Raw genomic sequence first — 16,218 nt, 5'->3', positions numbered from 1 at the left:
TGTTGAACCAGCCTTGCATCTTGGTGATGCAACCAGCTTGATTGTGGTGGATAAGTTTTTTTAATATGCTGCTGGATTTGGTTTGCCAGTATTTTATTGAAGGTTTTCAAATTTTACATTATTTTAAAATTAATTTTTCCATAAATTATTGGGGTACAGGTGGTATTTGATTACGATTAAGTTCTGTAGTGGTGATTTGTGAGATTTTGGTGCACCCATCACCCAAGCTGTATACAGTGCACCATGTTAGTAGTCTTTCAGCCCTTGCCTCCCTCCCAGTCTTCCCCCCAAGTCTCCAAAGTCCATTTTATCATTCCTATGCCTTTGCGTCCTCATAGCTCAGCTCCCACATATCAATGAGAACATATGATGTTTGGTTTTCCATTCTTGAGTTACTTCACTTAGAATAATAGTCTACAGTCTCATCCAGGTTGCTGCAAATGCTGTTAATTCATTCCTTTTCATTGTCGAATTGTATTTCATCATATATATATTCATATATAGATGTGTATATATGTGTGTGTATACACACACACACACACACACCACAGTTTCTTTATCCACTTGTTGATTGATGGGCATTTGGGTTTGTTCCATGGTTTTACAGTTGTAAATTGTGCTGCTATAAACATGCATGTGTAAGTATCTTTTTCTGTATAATGACTTCTTTTCCTTTGGGTAGATACCCAGTAGTGGGGTTGCTGGATCAAATGGTAGTTCTACTTTTAGTTCTTTAAGGAATCTCCACACTGTTTTCCATAGTGGCTGTACTAGTTTACACTCCCGTCAGCAGTGTAGAAGTGTTCCCTGATGACCACATCCATGCCAACATCTACTGTTTTTTGATTTTTTTATTATGGCCATTCTTGCAGGAGTAAGATGGTATCACATTATTGTTTTGATTTTCATTTCCCTGATAATTAGTGATGCTGAGCATTTTTTCATGTGTTTGTTGGCCATTTGTATATCTTCTTTTGAGAATTGTCTATTCATGTCCTTCACCCACTTTTTTGATGGGATTTTTTGTTTTTTTCTTACTGATTTGTTTGAGTTCATTTTAGATTCTGGATATTAGTACTTTGTCAGATGTATAGATTGTGACAATTTTCTCTCACTCTGCTGGTTGTCTATTTTCTCTGCTGACTGTTCCTTTTGCCTTGCAAAAGCCCTTTAGTTTAATTAAGTCCCAACTGTTTATCTTTGTTTTTATTTCATTTGCTTTTGGGTTTTGGTCATGAAATCCTTGCCTAAGCCAATGTCTAGAAGGGTTTTTCCAACGTTATCTTCTAGAACTTTTATAGTTTCACGTCTTAGATTTAAGATCTTAATCCATCTTGAGTTGATTTTTGTATAAGGTGAGAGATGAGGATCCAGTTTCATTCTCCTACATGTGGCTAGCCAATTATCCCAGCACCATTTGTTGAAAAGGGTTTCCTTTCCCCACTTTATGTTATTGTTTACTTTGTCAAAGATCAGTTGGCACTAAGCATTTGGGTTATTTTTGGGTTCTTTATTCTGTTCCATTGGTCTATGTGCCTATTTTTATACCAGGACCACACTGTTTTGGTGACTATGGCCTTATAGTATAGTTTGAAATCAGGTGGTGTGATGCCTCCAGATTTGTTCTTTTTGATGAGTCTTGCTTTGGCTCTGCAGGCTCTGTTTTGGTTCCATATGAATTTTAGACTTGTTTTTTTCTAATTCTGTGAAGAATGATGGTGGTATTTTGATAGGGATTGCATTGAATTTGTAGATTGCTTTGGGTCATTTTCACAGTATTGATTCTACCTATTCATGAGTATGGGATGTGTTTCCATTTGTTTGTGTCGTGAAAGAAATATGATTTCTTTCAGTAGTTTTTTGTAGTTTTTCTTGTAGAGGTCTTTTGACTCCTAGATTAGGTGTATGCCTAAGTGTTTTTGTTTGTTTGTTTGTTTGCAGCTATTGTAAAAGGGTTTGAGTTCTTGATTTGAATTTCTCCTTGGTGGCTGCTAATTTGTGTACCTTAATCTTGTATCCAGAAACTTTGCTGAATTCTTATATCAGTTCTAGGTGCTTTCTGGAGGAGGTTTTAGGATTTTCAAGGTAAGGAATCATATCATCCTCAAACAGTGACAGTTTGACTTCCTTTTTATCGATTTGGATGCCCTTTATTTCTTTCTCTTGATTGCTCTGGCTAGGACTTCCAGTACTATGTTGAAGAGGAGTGGTGAGAATGGGCATCCTTATCTTATTCCAGTTTTCAGAGGGAACGCTTTCAACTCTTCCCCATTCAGTGTTATGTTGGCCATTGGTCTGTCATAGATGGCTTTTATTACATTGGGGTATGTCCCTTTTATGCTGATTTTGCTGAGAGTTTTAACCTTACAGGGATGCCAAATTTTGTCAAATACTTTCACTGCATCTATTGAGATGATCACGTGATTTTTGTTTTTAATTCTGTTTATGTGGTGTATCACATTTGTTGACTTGCATATGTTAAACTGTCCCTGCATCCCTGGTATGAAACCCACTCAATCATGGTGGATCATCTTTTTGATATGTTGTTCTATTTGGTTAGATGGTATTTTGTTAAGGATTTTAGCATCTATGTTCATCAAGGATATCAGGCTGTAGTTTTCTTTTGTGGTTATGTCCTTTCTGGTTTTGGTATTAGGGTGATGCTGGCTTCATAAAATGAATTAGGGAGGTTCCCTTCTTTCTCTATCTTGTGGAATAGCGTCAAAAAAATTGGTACCAATTCTTCTTTGAATGTCTGGTAGAATTCTGCTGTGAATCCATCTGGTTCTGGACTTTTTTTTAACTGGTAATTTTTAAATTAACATTTCAATCTCACTGCTTGTTATTGGTCCGTTCAGGGTATCTAATTCTTCCTGATTTGTGCTAGAAGATTGTATTTTTCCAGAAATTTATCCATTTCTTCCAGGTTTTCTAGTTTATGTGGGTAAAGGTGTTCATAGTAGCCTTGAATAATCTTTTGTATTTCAGTGGTGCCAGTTGTAATATTTCCTGTTTTGTTTCTTAATGAGGTTATTTGGAGTTTCTCTCTTCTTTTCTTGGTTAATCCTGCTAATAATCTATCAATTTTATTTATCTTTTCAAAAAACCAGCTTTTTGTTTCATTTATCTTTTGTATTTTTTTTGTACAATTTCATTTATTTATGCTCTGATCTTGGTTATTTCCTTTCTTCTGCTGGGTTTGGGTTTGGCTTGTTCTTGTTTCTCTAGTGTCTTGAGGTGTGACCTTAGCATGTCAGTTTGTGCTCTTTCAGTCTTTTTGATGTAGGTGTTTAGGGCTATGAACTTTCCTCTTTAGCACCACCAAGAGGTTTGAATAGGTTGTGTCGTTATTGTTGTTTAGTTTGAAGAATTTTTAAATTTCCTTCTTGATTTCGGTTTTGACCCAATGCTCATGCATGAACAAGTTATTTATTCCATGTATTTGCAAGGTTTTGAACATTCCTTTTAGAGTTGATTTCTAGTTTTCTTCTACTGTGGTCTGAGAGGGTGCTTGATATAATTTCAATTTTCTTAAATTTATTGAGGCTCATTTTATGGTCTACCTTGGAGAAAGCTGTATGCACTGTTGAATATAATGTGTGTCTTGCAGTTGTTGAATGAAATGTTCTGCATATATCTGTTAAGTCCATTTGTTTAAAGGTATAATTTAAATCCATTGTTTCCTTGTTGACTTTCTATCTTGATGACCTGTCTAGTGCTGTCAGTGGAGTATTGAAGTCCCCCACTGTTATTGTGTTGCTGTCTATGTCATTTCTTAGGTCTATTAGTAATTATATTATAAATTTGGGAGCTCCAGTGTTAGGTGCATATATGTTTAGGACTGTGATTTTTTTGTTGGACAATGCCTTTTACCATTATATAATGCCCCTCTTTGTTTCTTTTAACTGCTGTTGCTTTAAAGCTTGTTTTGTCTGATATAAGAATAGCTACCCCTGCTTGCTTTTGGTGTCCATTTGCATGAAATGCCTTTTTCCACCCTTTAAGTTTATGTGAGTCTTTGTGTGTTAGGTGAGTCTTTTGAAGACAGCAGATTATTGGTTGGTGAGTTTTCATCCATTCTGTGGTTCTGTATCTTTTAAGTGGAGCATTTAGGCCATTTACATTCAATATTAGTATTGAGATGCGAGGTACTGTTGCATTCATTATGCTATTTGTTGCCTGTGTACTTTTTTTTTTTTTTTTTTTGCTTTTTAACTTGTATTTTTGTTTATAGGTCCTATTTGATTTACACTTTAAAGAGGTTCTGTTTTGATATGTTTCCAAGATTTGTTTCAAGATTTAGAGCTCCTTTTAGCAGTTCTGTAGTGCTGGATTGGTAGTGGCAAATTCTCTCAGCATTTGTTTGTCTGAAAAAGACTATCTTTCCTTCATATATGATGCTTAGCTTCAGTGGATACAACATTCTTGGCTGATAATTGTTTTGTTTGAGGAGGCTGAAGATAGGTCCCCAGTCCCTTCTAGCTTGTAGGGATTTTTGTTGAGAAATCTGCTGTTAATCTGATAGGTTTTCCTTTATAGGTTACCTGGTGCATCTGTCTCACAGCTCCTAAGATTCTTTCCTTCATCTTAACTTTGGATAACCTCATAACAATGTGCCTAGGAGATGATCTTTTTGCAATGAATTTCCTGGGTGTTCTTTGTGCTTCTTGTATTTGGATGTCTGGGTCTCTAGCAAGGCCGGGGAAGTTTTCCTCAATTACTCCCCCAAATATGTTTTCCAAACTTTTAGATTTCTCTCTTCTTCAGGAACACTGATTATTCATAGGCTTGGTTGTGTAACATAATCCCAGACTTCTTGGAGGCTTTGTTCATATTTTCTTGTTCTTTTTTCTTTGTCTTTGTGGGATTGGGTTAATTCAAAGACCTTGTCTTCAAGCTCTGAATTTCTTTCTTCTAATTGTTCAATTCTATTGCTGAGACTTTCCAGAGCATTTTGCATTTCTATAAGTGTGTCCAATGTTTCCTGAATTTTGAGCTGTTTTTTCTTTAAGCTATCTATTTCTTTGAATATTTCTTTCTTCACTTCTTGTATCGTTTTCTGGATTTCTTTGCATTGGGCTTTGCTTTTCTCTGGTGCCTCCCTGATTAGCTTAACAATTAACCTCCTGAATTCTTTTTCAGGTAAACAGATATTTCTTCTTGGTTTGGATCCATTGCTGGTGAACTAGTGTGATTTGGGTGGGGGGCGGTGGTTTAAAGAGTCTTGTTTTGTGATATTACAGAGTTGGTTTTCTGCTTCCTTTTCATCTGGGTAGGCTGTGTCAGGGGGAAGGTCTAGGGCTGAAGGCTGTTGTTCAGGTTCTTTTGTCCCACAGGGTGTTCTCTTGATGTAGTACTTTCTCTCTTTTCCTATGGATGTGACTTCCTGTGAGCCAAACTGCAGTGATTGTTGTTTCTCTTCTGGGTCTAGCCACCCAGCAAGTCTACCCAGCTCCAGGCTGGTACCGGGGGTTGTCTGCTCAGAGTCCTGTGATGTGTACCATTGATGGGTCTCTCAGCCATGGATACCATGTTCTGGTGGAGGTGGTTGTGGGGGTGCAACGGACTCATGAGGGGTCTAAACTTTGGTGGTTTAATGCTCTATTTTTGTGCTGGTTGGCCTCCTGCCAGGAGGTGGTGCCTTTTAGAGAGCATCAGCTGTGGTAGTATGGAGAGGAACTGGTGGTGGGAAGGGCCCTAGAACTCCCAAGAGTGTATGCCCTTTGTCTTCAGCTGCCAGGGTGGGTAGGGAAGGACTATCAGGTGGGGGCAGGGCTAGGCCTGTCTTAGCTCAGACTCTCCTTGGGCGAGTCTTGCTGAGGCTGCTCTGGGGATGGGGTGGGGGGAGGTGGTTCCCAGGTCAATAGAATTGTGTACCTAGGAGGATTATGGCTACCTATGCTGAGTCGTGCAGGTGGTCAGGGAAGTGGGGGAAAGCTGGCAGTCAGAGGTCTCACCCAGCTCCCATGCAAACTGAAAGGCCAGTTTCACTCCTCTTGTGCTACCCTTAACAGCCCTGAGTCTGTTTTCAGGAGGTGGGTGAGATGGGCTTGAAAACTTGCCCCAGGCTACCTGCCTCCCAGCTGCCAAAGAAAAGGGCTTGGTTTGTCCTCTGCCTGTGGAGTTTGCCCACCAGTTTCACACCCTCCCCCGACTTCTGGTCAAGAGGTGTCTCACCCTGTTCAAATTGTCACAAAGTTCAGCTGTAGATTTCCTTCTTTCCATGGTGTTCTCTCCCATTCCTCTGGCCACCTTCCCAATGTATCCCTGTGGTGTCAGGCAGGAATAGCCTGTTTGGGGACCCAGTGAGCTCCCAGGGCCTTCTGCTGCTTCCTTACCCCTGTATTTTGCTCAGCTGTCTAAATCAACTCAGCTCCAGGTATGGTCAGAAACTTCTCCAGCAAACAGACCTTCAGTTTCTCCAGTGGCAGTGTATGCTAGGGAATGGATGGTCTCCTTTTCCCACTTCTGCAGTTGGGACACTCACAGTATTTGGGGTGTCTCCTGGGTCTCGCAGGAGTAGTCCACTACCTTCAGAGGGCCCGTGGATCCTCTCCAGATTGCTGGTTTGTTCTTGCAGTCTATCAGGAGCTAATATTCACAATTCAAGCCTCTGCATGCTGTTCTGTCCATCTGAGTCAGAGCTGCAATCTAGTCCTGTTTCCCATCTGCCAGGATGACTCCTGGTTCCTTAATGAAAATTTTTGCATCAATGTTCATTAGGGATATTGGCCTGAAGTTTTCTTTCTTTGCATCTCTGTCAGGTTTTGTTATATGGATGATGTTGGCCTCAAAAAATGAGTTAGTGAAAAATCTCTCCTTTTCAGTTGTTGAGAATAGTTTCAGAAAAAATGGTAACAGCTCCTCTTTGTACCTCTGGTAGAATTCAGCTGCAAATTTGTCTGGTGCTGGACTTTTTTTGGTTGGTAGGCAATTTATTACTGCCTCAATTTCAGAAGCTGTTATTGGTCTATTCAGGGATTCAACTTCTTCCTAGTTCAGTCTTGGGAGGGTATATATGTCTAAGAATTTATCTATTTCTTCTACATTTTCCAGTTTATTTGCATAGAGATGTTTACAGTATTCTCTGATGGTTGTTTGTATTTCTGTGGGGTCAGTGGTGATAGCACCTGTATCATTTTTATTGTATCTATTTGGTTTTTCTCTATTTTTCTTCTTTATTAGTCTAGCTAATGGTCTATTTTTTTTTTCAAAAAAATAGCTCCTGGATGAATTGATTTTTTGAAGTATTTTTATTTATCTATCTCCTTCACTTCAGCTCTGATCTTGGTTATTTCTTGTCATCTACTAGCTTTGGGGATTGTTTATTCTTGCTTGTCTAGTTCTTTTAGCTGTGATGTTAGGGTGTCAATTTGAGATCTTTCTAGCTTTTTGATGTGAGCATTTAGTGCTATAAATTTCCCTCTTAACTCTGCTTTGGCTGCATCCCAGAGATTGTGGTATGTTGTCTCTTTGTTCTCATTGGTTTCAAAGAACTTCTTGATTTTTGCCTCATTATTTACCCAGAAGCCATTCAGGATCAGGTTGTTCAATTTCCATGTAGTTGTATGGTTTTGAGTGAGTTTCTTAATCTTGAGATCTAATTTGATTGCACTGTGGTCTGAGAGACTCTTTGTTATTATTTCAGTTCATATGCATTTGCTGAGGAGTGTTTTATTTCCAATTACATGATTGATTTTAGAATAAGTGATACAAAACCAATGTGCAAAAATCACAAGCATTCCTATACACGAACAACAAACAAACAGAGAGCCAAATCACGAATGAACTCTTATTCCCAATTGCTACAAAAAGAATAAAATACCAAGAAATAAAACTAACAAAGGAAGTGAAGAACCTCTTCAAAAAGAACTACAAACTACTGCTCAAGGAAATGAGAGAGGACACAAATAAGTGGAAAAAACATTCCATGTTCACGGATTGGAAGAATCAATATTGTGAAAAGACTGTCCAAAGTAATTTATAGACTCAAGGTTATTCCCACTAAACTACCATGGACATTCTTCACAGAATTAGAAAGAAAACTACTTTAAAATTCATGTGAAACCAAAAAAGAGCTCATATAGTTAAGCCAATCCTAAGCAAAAAGAACCAAGTTGAAGGCATCACACTACCCAACTTCAAACTATACTACAATGCTGCAGCAAACAAAACAGTATGGTAATTATACAAAAACAGACACATAAACCAGTGGAACAGAATAGAGATATCAGAAATAAGCCCGCACATCTATGACCATCTGATTTTTGACAAACCTGATGAAAACAAGCAACTGGAAAAGGATTGCCTACTTAATAAATGGTGCTGGGAAAACTGGTTAGCCATATGCAGAAAACTGAAACTGGACCCCTTTCTTACACCTTATACAAAAATTAACTCAAGATGAATTAAATACTTAACTATAAAACCCAAAACTATGGAAACTCCAGAAGAAAATCTAAGCATTACTATTCAGGACATAGGCACAGGCAAACATTTCATGATTAAAAACACCAAAAGCAATTCTAATAAAAGCAAAAATTGACAAATGGGATCTAATCAAACTAAAGAGCTTCTGAACGGCAAAAGAAACTATCATCAGAGTGAACAGACAACCTACAGAATGGGAGAAAATTTTTGCAATCTATCCATCCATCAAAGGTCTAATATCCATAATCTACAGGGAACTTCAATAAATGTACAAGAAAAAAAACAAGCTATCCAATTAAAAAGTGGACAAAGGACATAAATAGACACTTCTCAAAAGAAGACATTTATGTGGCCAACAAACATATGTAAAAAAGCTCAACATCACTGGTCATTCGAGAAATACAAATCAAAATCACAATGAGATACCATCTCACACGAGTCAGAATGGCAATTATTAATGATTCAAGAAACAGCAGATGCTGGCAAGGCTGTGGAGAAATATGAACGCTTTTACACTGTGGGAGTATATACATTAGTTAAACCATTGTGGGAGACAGTATGGCAATTGCTCAAAGACCTAGAATCAATACCATTTGACCCAGCAGTCCCATTACTGGGTTTATACTCAAAGGAATATAAATCATTCTATTACAAAGATACATGCACACATATGTTCACTGCAGCACTATCCACAATAGCAAAGAAATGGAATCAACCTAAATGCCCATCAGTGATAGACTGGATAAAGAAAATGTAGTACATATACACCGTGAAATACTATGGAGCTTATAAAGAAATGAGATAATGTCTTTTGGAGGGACATGGATGGAGCTGGAAGCCGTTATCCTCAGCAAACTAACTCAGGAACAGAAAACCAAACACCATATTTTCTCACTTATAAGTATGAGATGAACAATGAGAACACACAGACACAAGGAGGGGAACTACACACACTGGGACCTTTTCAGGGGTGGTGGAGGGAGAAAAGAGAACATCAAGATAAATAGCCCTGTAGGGCTTAAAACCCAGGTGATGGGTTGATAGGTGCAGCAAACCACTATGGCACACGTTTATCTATGTAACAAACCTGCACGTCCTACACATGTATCCTGGAACTTAAAATAAAATAAAATTAAATTATAAAAAAAGAAAAAGAAAAGGAGAGAGAAAGCACTGCGAGAAGGACTCGATTGCCATTTTTGGCTTTGAATATGAGGGATGAAGGCAGGGAGGTAAGGCATGTAAGAGTGTTAGTTTCTCAGGGCTGCCAGAACAAATCGCCACAAAGGTAGTGTCTTAAAACAACAGAAATGTATTATCTTACAGTTCCAAGCAACAGAAGTCCATGAGTATCAGCAAGATAGCTCCTTCTGAAGACTCTAGGGGGATTTCCATTCCTTGCTTCTTCTAGTTCCTGGTGGTTGCTGCGGTCCTTGTCTTATGCCCCATCACTTCCATCTCTGCCCCCATCTTTACCTCACCTTCTCCTCTGTGAGATTGCTAAATATATTTCTGTGTCATGCTTATAAGGGGCACTTATTGGATTTAGGGCACACTCAGATAATTCAGCATAAGTCTCTTTTCTCAAATCCTTAATCACATATTTTTCCATATAAAATAAACTTTTTCTTTTTATTTTTTAACGTATCTGGTAATATTCACAGGTTCTGGAGATCAGGATGTGTGTACACCTTTTGGGGGGCCACCACTCAGCCCACTGGCGTGGGTGACAGCAAGTACCTGGGAAAGGTGAGGAAACAGAGTCTCCTCTGGGCCTGCAGAAGGAGCACAGCCCCGCCTGCCTCCATCTTAGCCTGCTGAGACCCAGGTGAGTCTTCTGGCCCACAGAACTATGAGATCATAGGTTTGTGTTGGTTTCGGTCACTAAGTTTGTGGTAATTTGTTACAGCAACAATACAAATTAAGACACTGTGTGCTGGCAGCTGGCAATGCCCTAGACAGAGGCTGCCACTTCGCCTGAATGTGGTACCAGCCCTGAGAGAGGCAGAGCTAGGCAGGGGCCACGCGGCGGAGTTTCCGGTTGCAGACTGCGGGCACTGAGGCGTTTGGGACTGCAGCCTGCCTTAGTCTGTCCTGCATAATGAACACCTCTTTCGTTTTTAGCCTTTATAAAGCTGAAAAGTTTAAAAAATAAAACAAAGAAACAAACCACACAAGGTATTTGAAAACAGGCAGAAATAAGTTTTTAAATGGCTCTCCTACTTGTCCTTAGACATTGGATTGATGTCTTAATCATTTTGGTCTTTGATTTTCATTTTAGTTTGTAGAACAGAAATGAAAATAACAACTGAATTTTCAGTTATGTTTAAGCTTAACATTTTCGTGGGACTCTTATTATGCGAGCTGTTACTAATCCTTCCTCCCGGATGCTGAGTTACTCTCTACGCTTTTCGTGTGGAAATCAGGGCTGCCTAGTTTATTCTCTTCATTTCGCTCTCATGGTCCATGGCATTATTATATTACTAGTCAGCAGGAGCTTGTCAATTTGTGCTTATTCTACCTATGAAGGCAAAGATTCTGCACAGAATAAAGTAACTCCTCTCTGCATTTTTCCTTACATGCATAAATATTCTTGGAGCAAAGCCAACAGAACAGCATGATTATTACCCGATCGATTCTGTTTTGAGTATCTGCTATCATACTCCTATTGGGCTTCTGTGAAACATTATAGAGCCTCAAATTCACTAAATATCTCTTTGTTTTCATAATCCTTAGGGTTACTTTTCTTTTTGATTTAAACTTCAGGATCACTTCCCAAGGCAAGGCAAACTATATGTGATAAGCCATTATTATGGCCCCTCACACATATAAGATTATTCAATCAGTCCATTCCTTGCAACTCAGAATGAAATTTCTACTGTCATTCCAAAAAATCTACATTATCAAGGACTCAATAAAAATATCACTTAATGCAAAAATAGGGAATTTGCAATATTCCCCCTATAAAACACATGTACTCTTCCCTTTACTGGAACTTTTTTGATATGCCCCATGTGAAAAAAAAAGAAATCACATATATTAATTACTGTAGCTTTTCTAACTATTTCGGCAGGATGGTATATACCAAAGATAATTGATAATTTAGATGACATTGGTTTTTTTAAAAACCTGTAAAAGCATATTTATTTTTCCAAAGATTTTAATGCTATGGCCACAATTCTGAAGAATTCACTGATCTTTTCAATGAATATTTCGAGTTTACGTGTGGGCATTCAGACATACATTTAGATGAAAAAGAAGTATTGATATTATTCTAACTCCTTTGAAAAGTAAATGTAATTTTTTTGCATAATGTATATTCAGACGTATGTGGGATTTTTGGTGGTGTTTTATTATTTTGTCTTCTTTCAAAACATTGATGTTGATTATTTGTAACCATCAAAACCAATAACTGGAAGAAATAGAAAAGGCCTCTGAGCTAGCAGACATGTTAATACATGCTATTAGAAATAGAATTTTTGTAACACAAGAAAAAGCTTGAAGGCAGGGTAAAAAGTGATATTACTGATAAATGGAAAACATCATTTACTTGGTCTCAACAAAGTTAAAAAATGTCCTTTTTGGTGACTATGAGATATATTCCTGTACAAGCTCCTCATAGAGTTTTCTAATGGGAAATAGTTACTTGGAATTAAATCTTATTGAAAAAAAATCATTTTTGTATGTCCCATAGGAACTAAATATAAAATGAAGCATGATAAATGAGTTAATTTTAGCACCACTGAAAGGAAATCTATGAACAGGTAATTGTATGAACCTTGAATTGACTATTAATGCCAAGAATAATCAGAATAACTTAATTACATATCAATGGGTTTCTCTTTAAAGCATTTAGATACAGTCACTTGGCTTTATTCACTTTGCAAATATTTTTTTTTTCTTTACAAATGGAAGGTCTGTGATAACCCTGCATGGAGCAAGTCTATCAGCAACATTTTATCAACAGCAGGGAGGCACTTCATGTCTCTGTGTCACATTTTGGTAATTCTCACAGTATTTTGAAATTTTCATTATTATGATAACTGTTATGATGATCTGTAACCAGTGATCTTTGTTGTTAGTGTTGTGATTGTTTTGAGGCGACACAAACTGCACCCGTGTAAGACAGAAGACTTCATAGATAAATGTAGTGCATGTTCTGATTGCTCCATCAGCTGGCCGTTCTCCTGTCTCTCTCCCTCTCCTCTGTACTGCCTATTCTCTGAGACACACAGTATTGAATTTAGGTTGATTAGTAACCCTACAATGGCCTCTAAGTGTTCAAGTGAGAAGAGAATCGCAAGACTCTCACTTTGAATCAAAAGGAAGAAGTAATTAAGCTTAATGAGGAAGGCATGTTGAAAGCAGAGATAAGCCAGAAGCTAGGCCTCCCTCTTACAGTCAACAGCCAAGTTTTCAGTGCAAAGGAAAATATCTTTAAAAAGATTAAAAGTGTTACTCCAGTAAACAAGTGTATTATAAAAAAGCAAAACATCCTCATCGCTGATGTGGAAAACATTTTCATGGTCTAGGTAGAATATCAAACCAGCCACAACATTCCCTTAAGCCAAAGCCAGAACAAGGCACTGTTTTCAAATCTATGAAAACTGAGAGGTAAGGAAGCTTCAGAAGAAAAGATTGAAAGGAGCAGAGGTTTAAGGAAATAAGCCATCTCCATAACCTAAAAGTGCTAGGGGAAGCAGCAAGTGCTGGTGCGGAAGCTGCAGCAAGTTACCCAGAAGATCTAGCTAAGATAATTGATGAAGGTGGCTACACTAAACAACAAAGTTTCAGTGTAGTTAAACAGCCTTCTATTGGAAGAATATGCTCTCTAGGACTTTCATAACTAGAAAGAAGTCAATGCTTGGCTTCAAAATTCCAAAGAACAGGCTGACTCTCCTGATAAGGGATAATGCAGATGGTGACTTTACACTGAAACTAATGCTCATTTACCATACTAAAAATACTGGGACCCTTGAGAATTATGCTAAATCTACTCTTCCTGTGCTCCCTAAATGGAAAAACAAAGCCAGGATGACGGCAGATCTGTTACAGCATGGTTTACTGAATATTTTAAGCCCACTGTTGAGACCAACTTCTTAGAAAAATATTTCTTTCAAAATATTACTGCTCATTGACAGTGCACCTAGTCACTCAAGAGGTCTAATGGAGATATACAAGGAGATTAATGTTGTTTTCATGCCTGGTAACACAACTTCTATCCTGCAGCCCATTGATCAAGGAGTATTTTTTACTTTCGAGTCTTATTATTTAAGAAATTCATTTTGCAATGCAATGGCTGCCATAGATAATGATGAAAGAAGGTCAAAATATCAACATTAACAGGGGTTTAGAGAAGTTGATTCACCCTTCATGGATGTCTGTGAGGGGTTCAAGACTTCAATGGAAAAAGTAAGTGCAAATGTGATGGAAATGGCAAGTGAAGTGAATTAGAAGTGGAGCCTGAAAACACGAGTGAAAACACGAGTAATTTCAGGATAACACTTTAAAAGATGAGGAGTTGCTTTTTATGCATGAGCACAGAATGTGGTTTCTTGAGATGAAATCTACTTCTGATGAAGATGCTGTGAACGTTGTTGAAATGACAACAAATGATTTAGACTATTCCATAAACTTAGTTGATAAAGCAGCAGCAGAGTTTGAGAGAACTGACTTCAATTTTGAAAGAAATTCTGTGGGTAAAATGCTATCGAATAGCACTGCATCCTATAGGGGAGTTTTTCATGAGAAAAGTCAATCAATGCAACAAATTTTATTGTTTTCTTACTTTAAGAAATTGCCAAAGCCACCACAACCTTCAGCAACCAAACCCTGATCAGTCAGCAACTTTCAACATCAAGACAAGACCCTCCACCAGAAAAAAGATTATGACTTAGTGAAGTTTCAGATGATTATTAGCATTTTTTTGGAAATAAGGTATTCTTTAAGTAAGGTACATTGCCCTTTTAGACATAATGATATTGCACCCTTAATAGACTACAGCATAGCATAAGCATAACTTTTATATGTACTGGGAAGCCAAAAATATAATGTGACTTCCTTTATTGTGATATTTGCTTTTACTGCAGTAGCCTGGAACCAAACTCTCAATATCTTCAAAGTATGCCTGCACCTACATTCTTGTAGCTTATGATTTATCTGCCTGTGTGTTATTTTATTAGGTTGATATTGAGTTGAATGAAGAAATAAGTGCTGGTTAAACATCATTTGGCAGCTTTTAAATCTTAGTAAACAGTATTAAATGCCTGCTATTCACCCTCTGAAAACATCAAGCTTTATTAGCAACCTGCAACATGAAAGGTTAAAAAAAGCTCAAAGGCATTTATACTTTCCCCATTAATGAAGAATGAAAACATATAATCATATCATCCTTGTATATATTATTCATGTGATTTTTTAAAAAATTTCAATTTAGAGATACTGTAAAAATTTTCTACAAAATAAAATTACCTTCATTTGCACTTAAATCTCTACAAGCAAGTTCATAATGGTCTTCTATAAGCCAGAGATAGAGAAAGCTTTCTGTTAGAATGCTGAAAGTGAGTGTTTTGTGCTACAGGTACATCATAAACATATAAGGGCAAAATTCCTGATCTGGTGGAGAACTGAGGGAATGACTCAGAAATATGTATTTTTTAAATGTACAGATTTTACAATTGTTTTCTAATTAGAATATATAGTCCATTAATATTTAATGTAATTATTAATATGTTAGCATTTATGGTTGTGTTTTCATCATGTATTTTCTACCAGTATTTTGTGTTCTTCCATTCCTCCTTTCCTGTAGATAGGATAGGGAGATCATGATCTTTCCAACTACAATCAAGGTGTGCTTCCAATAGAACCAACAGAAAATGAAATAGCCTGACAACTACTGGCCGTCTAAGAGGGAAGGTATCTATTGCTTAATCTGCCTCTCTGCTCCACCAAAAAGAGCAGTGAAAGGAAACGGAATTTCCTCCTCATAGTGGGAGAATGCATCACTACCTTTTTCACTTTCAACTCATCCCAATACATACTCTGAATTTAGAGCCACTGGGATAAAACTGAGGATGGCACTGGGGTTTGGTGGAAAGGAGAAAGACTTAGACTCCATATGGAATAATTGTGTTGAAATGAATAGGACTGAATGTAAATCAAATGAAAATGCCTTTTAACATTTTACTGTGAAAATTTCAAGTTGTACACAAAAGATCTGAGAACAGTATAATAAAACCACATGTCCTTAAAACTCATCCTCTATAATGATGAACATATTATTATCCATATGTGTTCAAATACATATGGATAATTGTGTTTCCTCTATAAACTGATGGAGCTCAGGACATGCTACCCAAAAATATGGCACCGTGGCATTTAGGGAGCAGCAGACCTGGAGGGTCACTCTCATCTTCTCTTCACCCTTCTTCCCTGAAGCAGGTCATAAAAGAATTCTCTGACCTTCCTCTGAAGTAGGTCATAAAACTTTCATTCCAGAGGTGCCCTCTCTATTATGCCTGGAGAAAAGAAACGTTCTTATTCTCAAAGACTCAGAGACATACAGAAGAATCTGAACAAACCCTTGTTAGGTTCCCTGCAGTTTATTACCATTAAGTCATACCCTCTTTGTCCAATCATGCTTCTTCATGACTGTCCACTCAAAAAACTCGGCGTGAAGATACACAGGTTTCCCTGTTCTTCATTTTTGAAGTCACCTAAGACTTACATTAAACAAACGTGTATGCTTTTCCATTACTAATCTGTCTTTTGTTATAGATGCCTCATCCA

General features: G+C 37.6%; 1 long non-coding RNA gene across 1 annotated transcript in view; it reads left to right on the top strand.

Moving 5' to 3' along the window:
* The window catches only part of LOC129524112 (uncharacterized), a 182,765-nt gene that overhangs the window by 141,342 nt on the left and 25,205 nt on the right, over window positions 1-16,218 (top strand). Inside the window, exon 6 of the long non-coding RNA XR_008667766.2 lies at window positions 10,095-10,258. This is a non-coding gene — a long non-coding RNA (uncharacterized lncRNA). The remainder of the gene's footprint in view (window positions 1-10,094; window positions 10,259-16,218) is intronic.

This window comes from Gorilla gorilla, chromosome 7, assembly GCF_029281585.2.
Source record: "Gorilla gorilla gorilla isolate KB3781 chromosome 7, NHGRI_mGorGor1-v2.1_pri, whole genome shotgun sequence".
NCBI classification, from domain to species: domain Eukaryota; kingdom Metazoa; phylum Chordata; class Mammalia; order Primates; family Hominidae; genus Gorilla; species Gorilla gorilla.
Note: the sequence above shows the minus strand (reverse complement) of the source record. Positions and strands in the feature narration are given on the sequence as shown.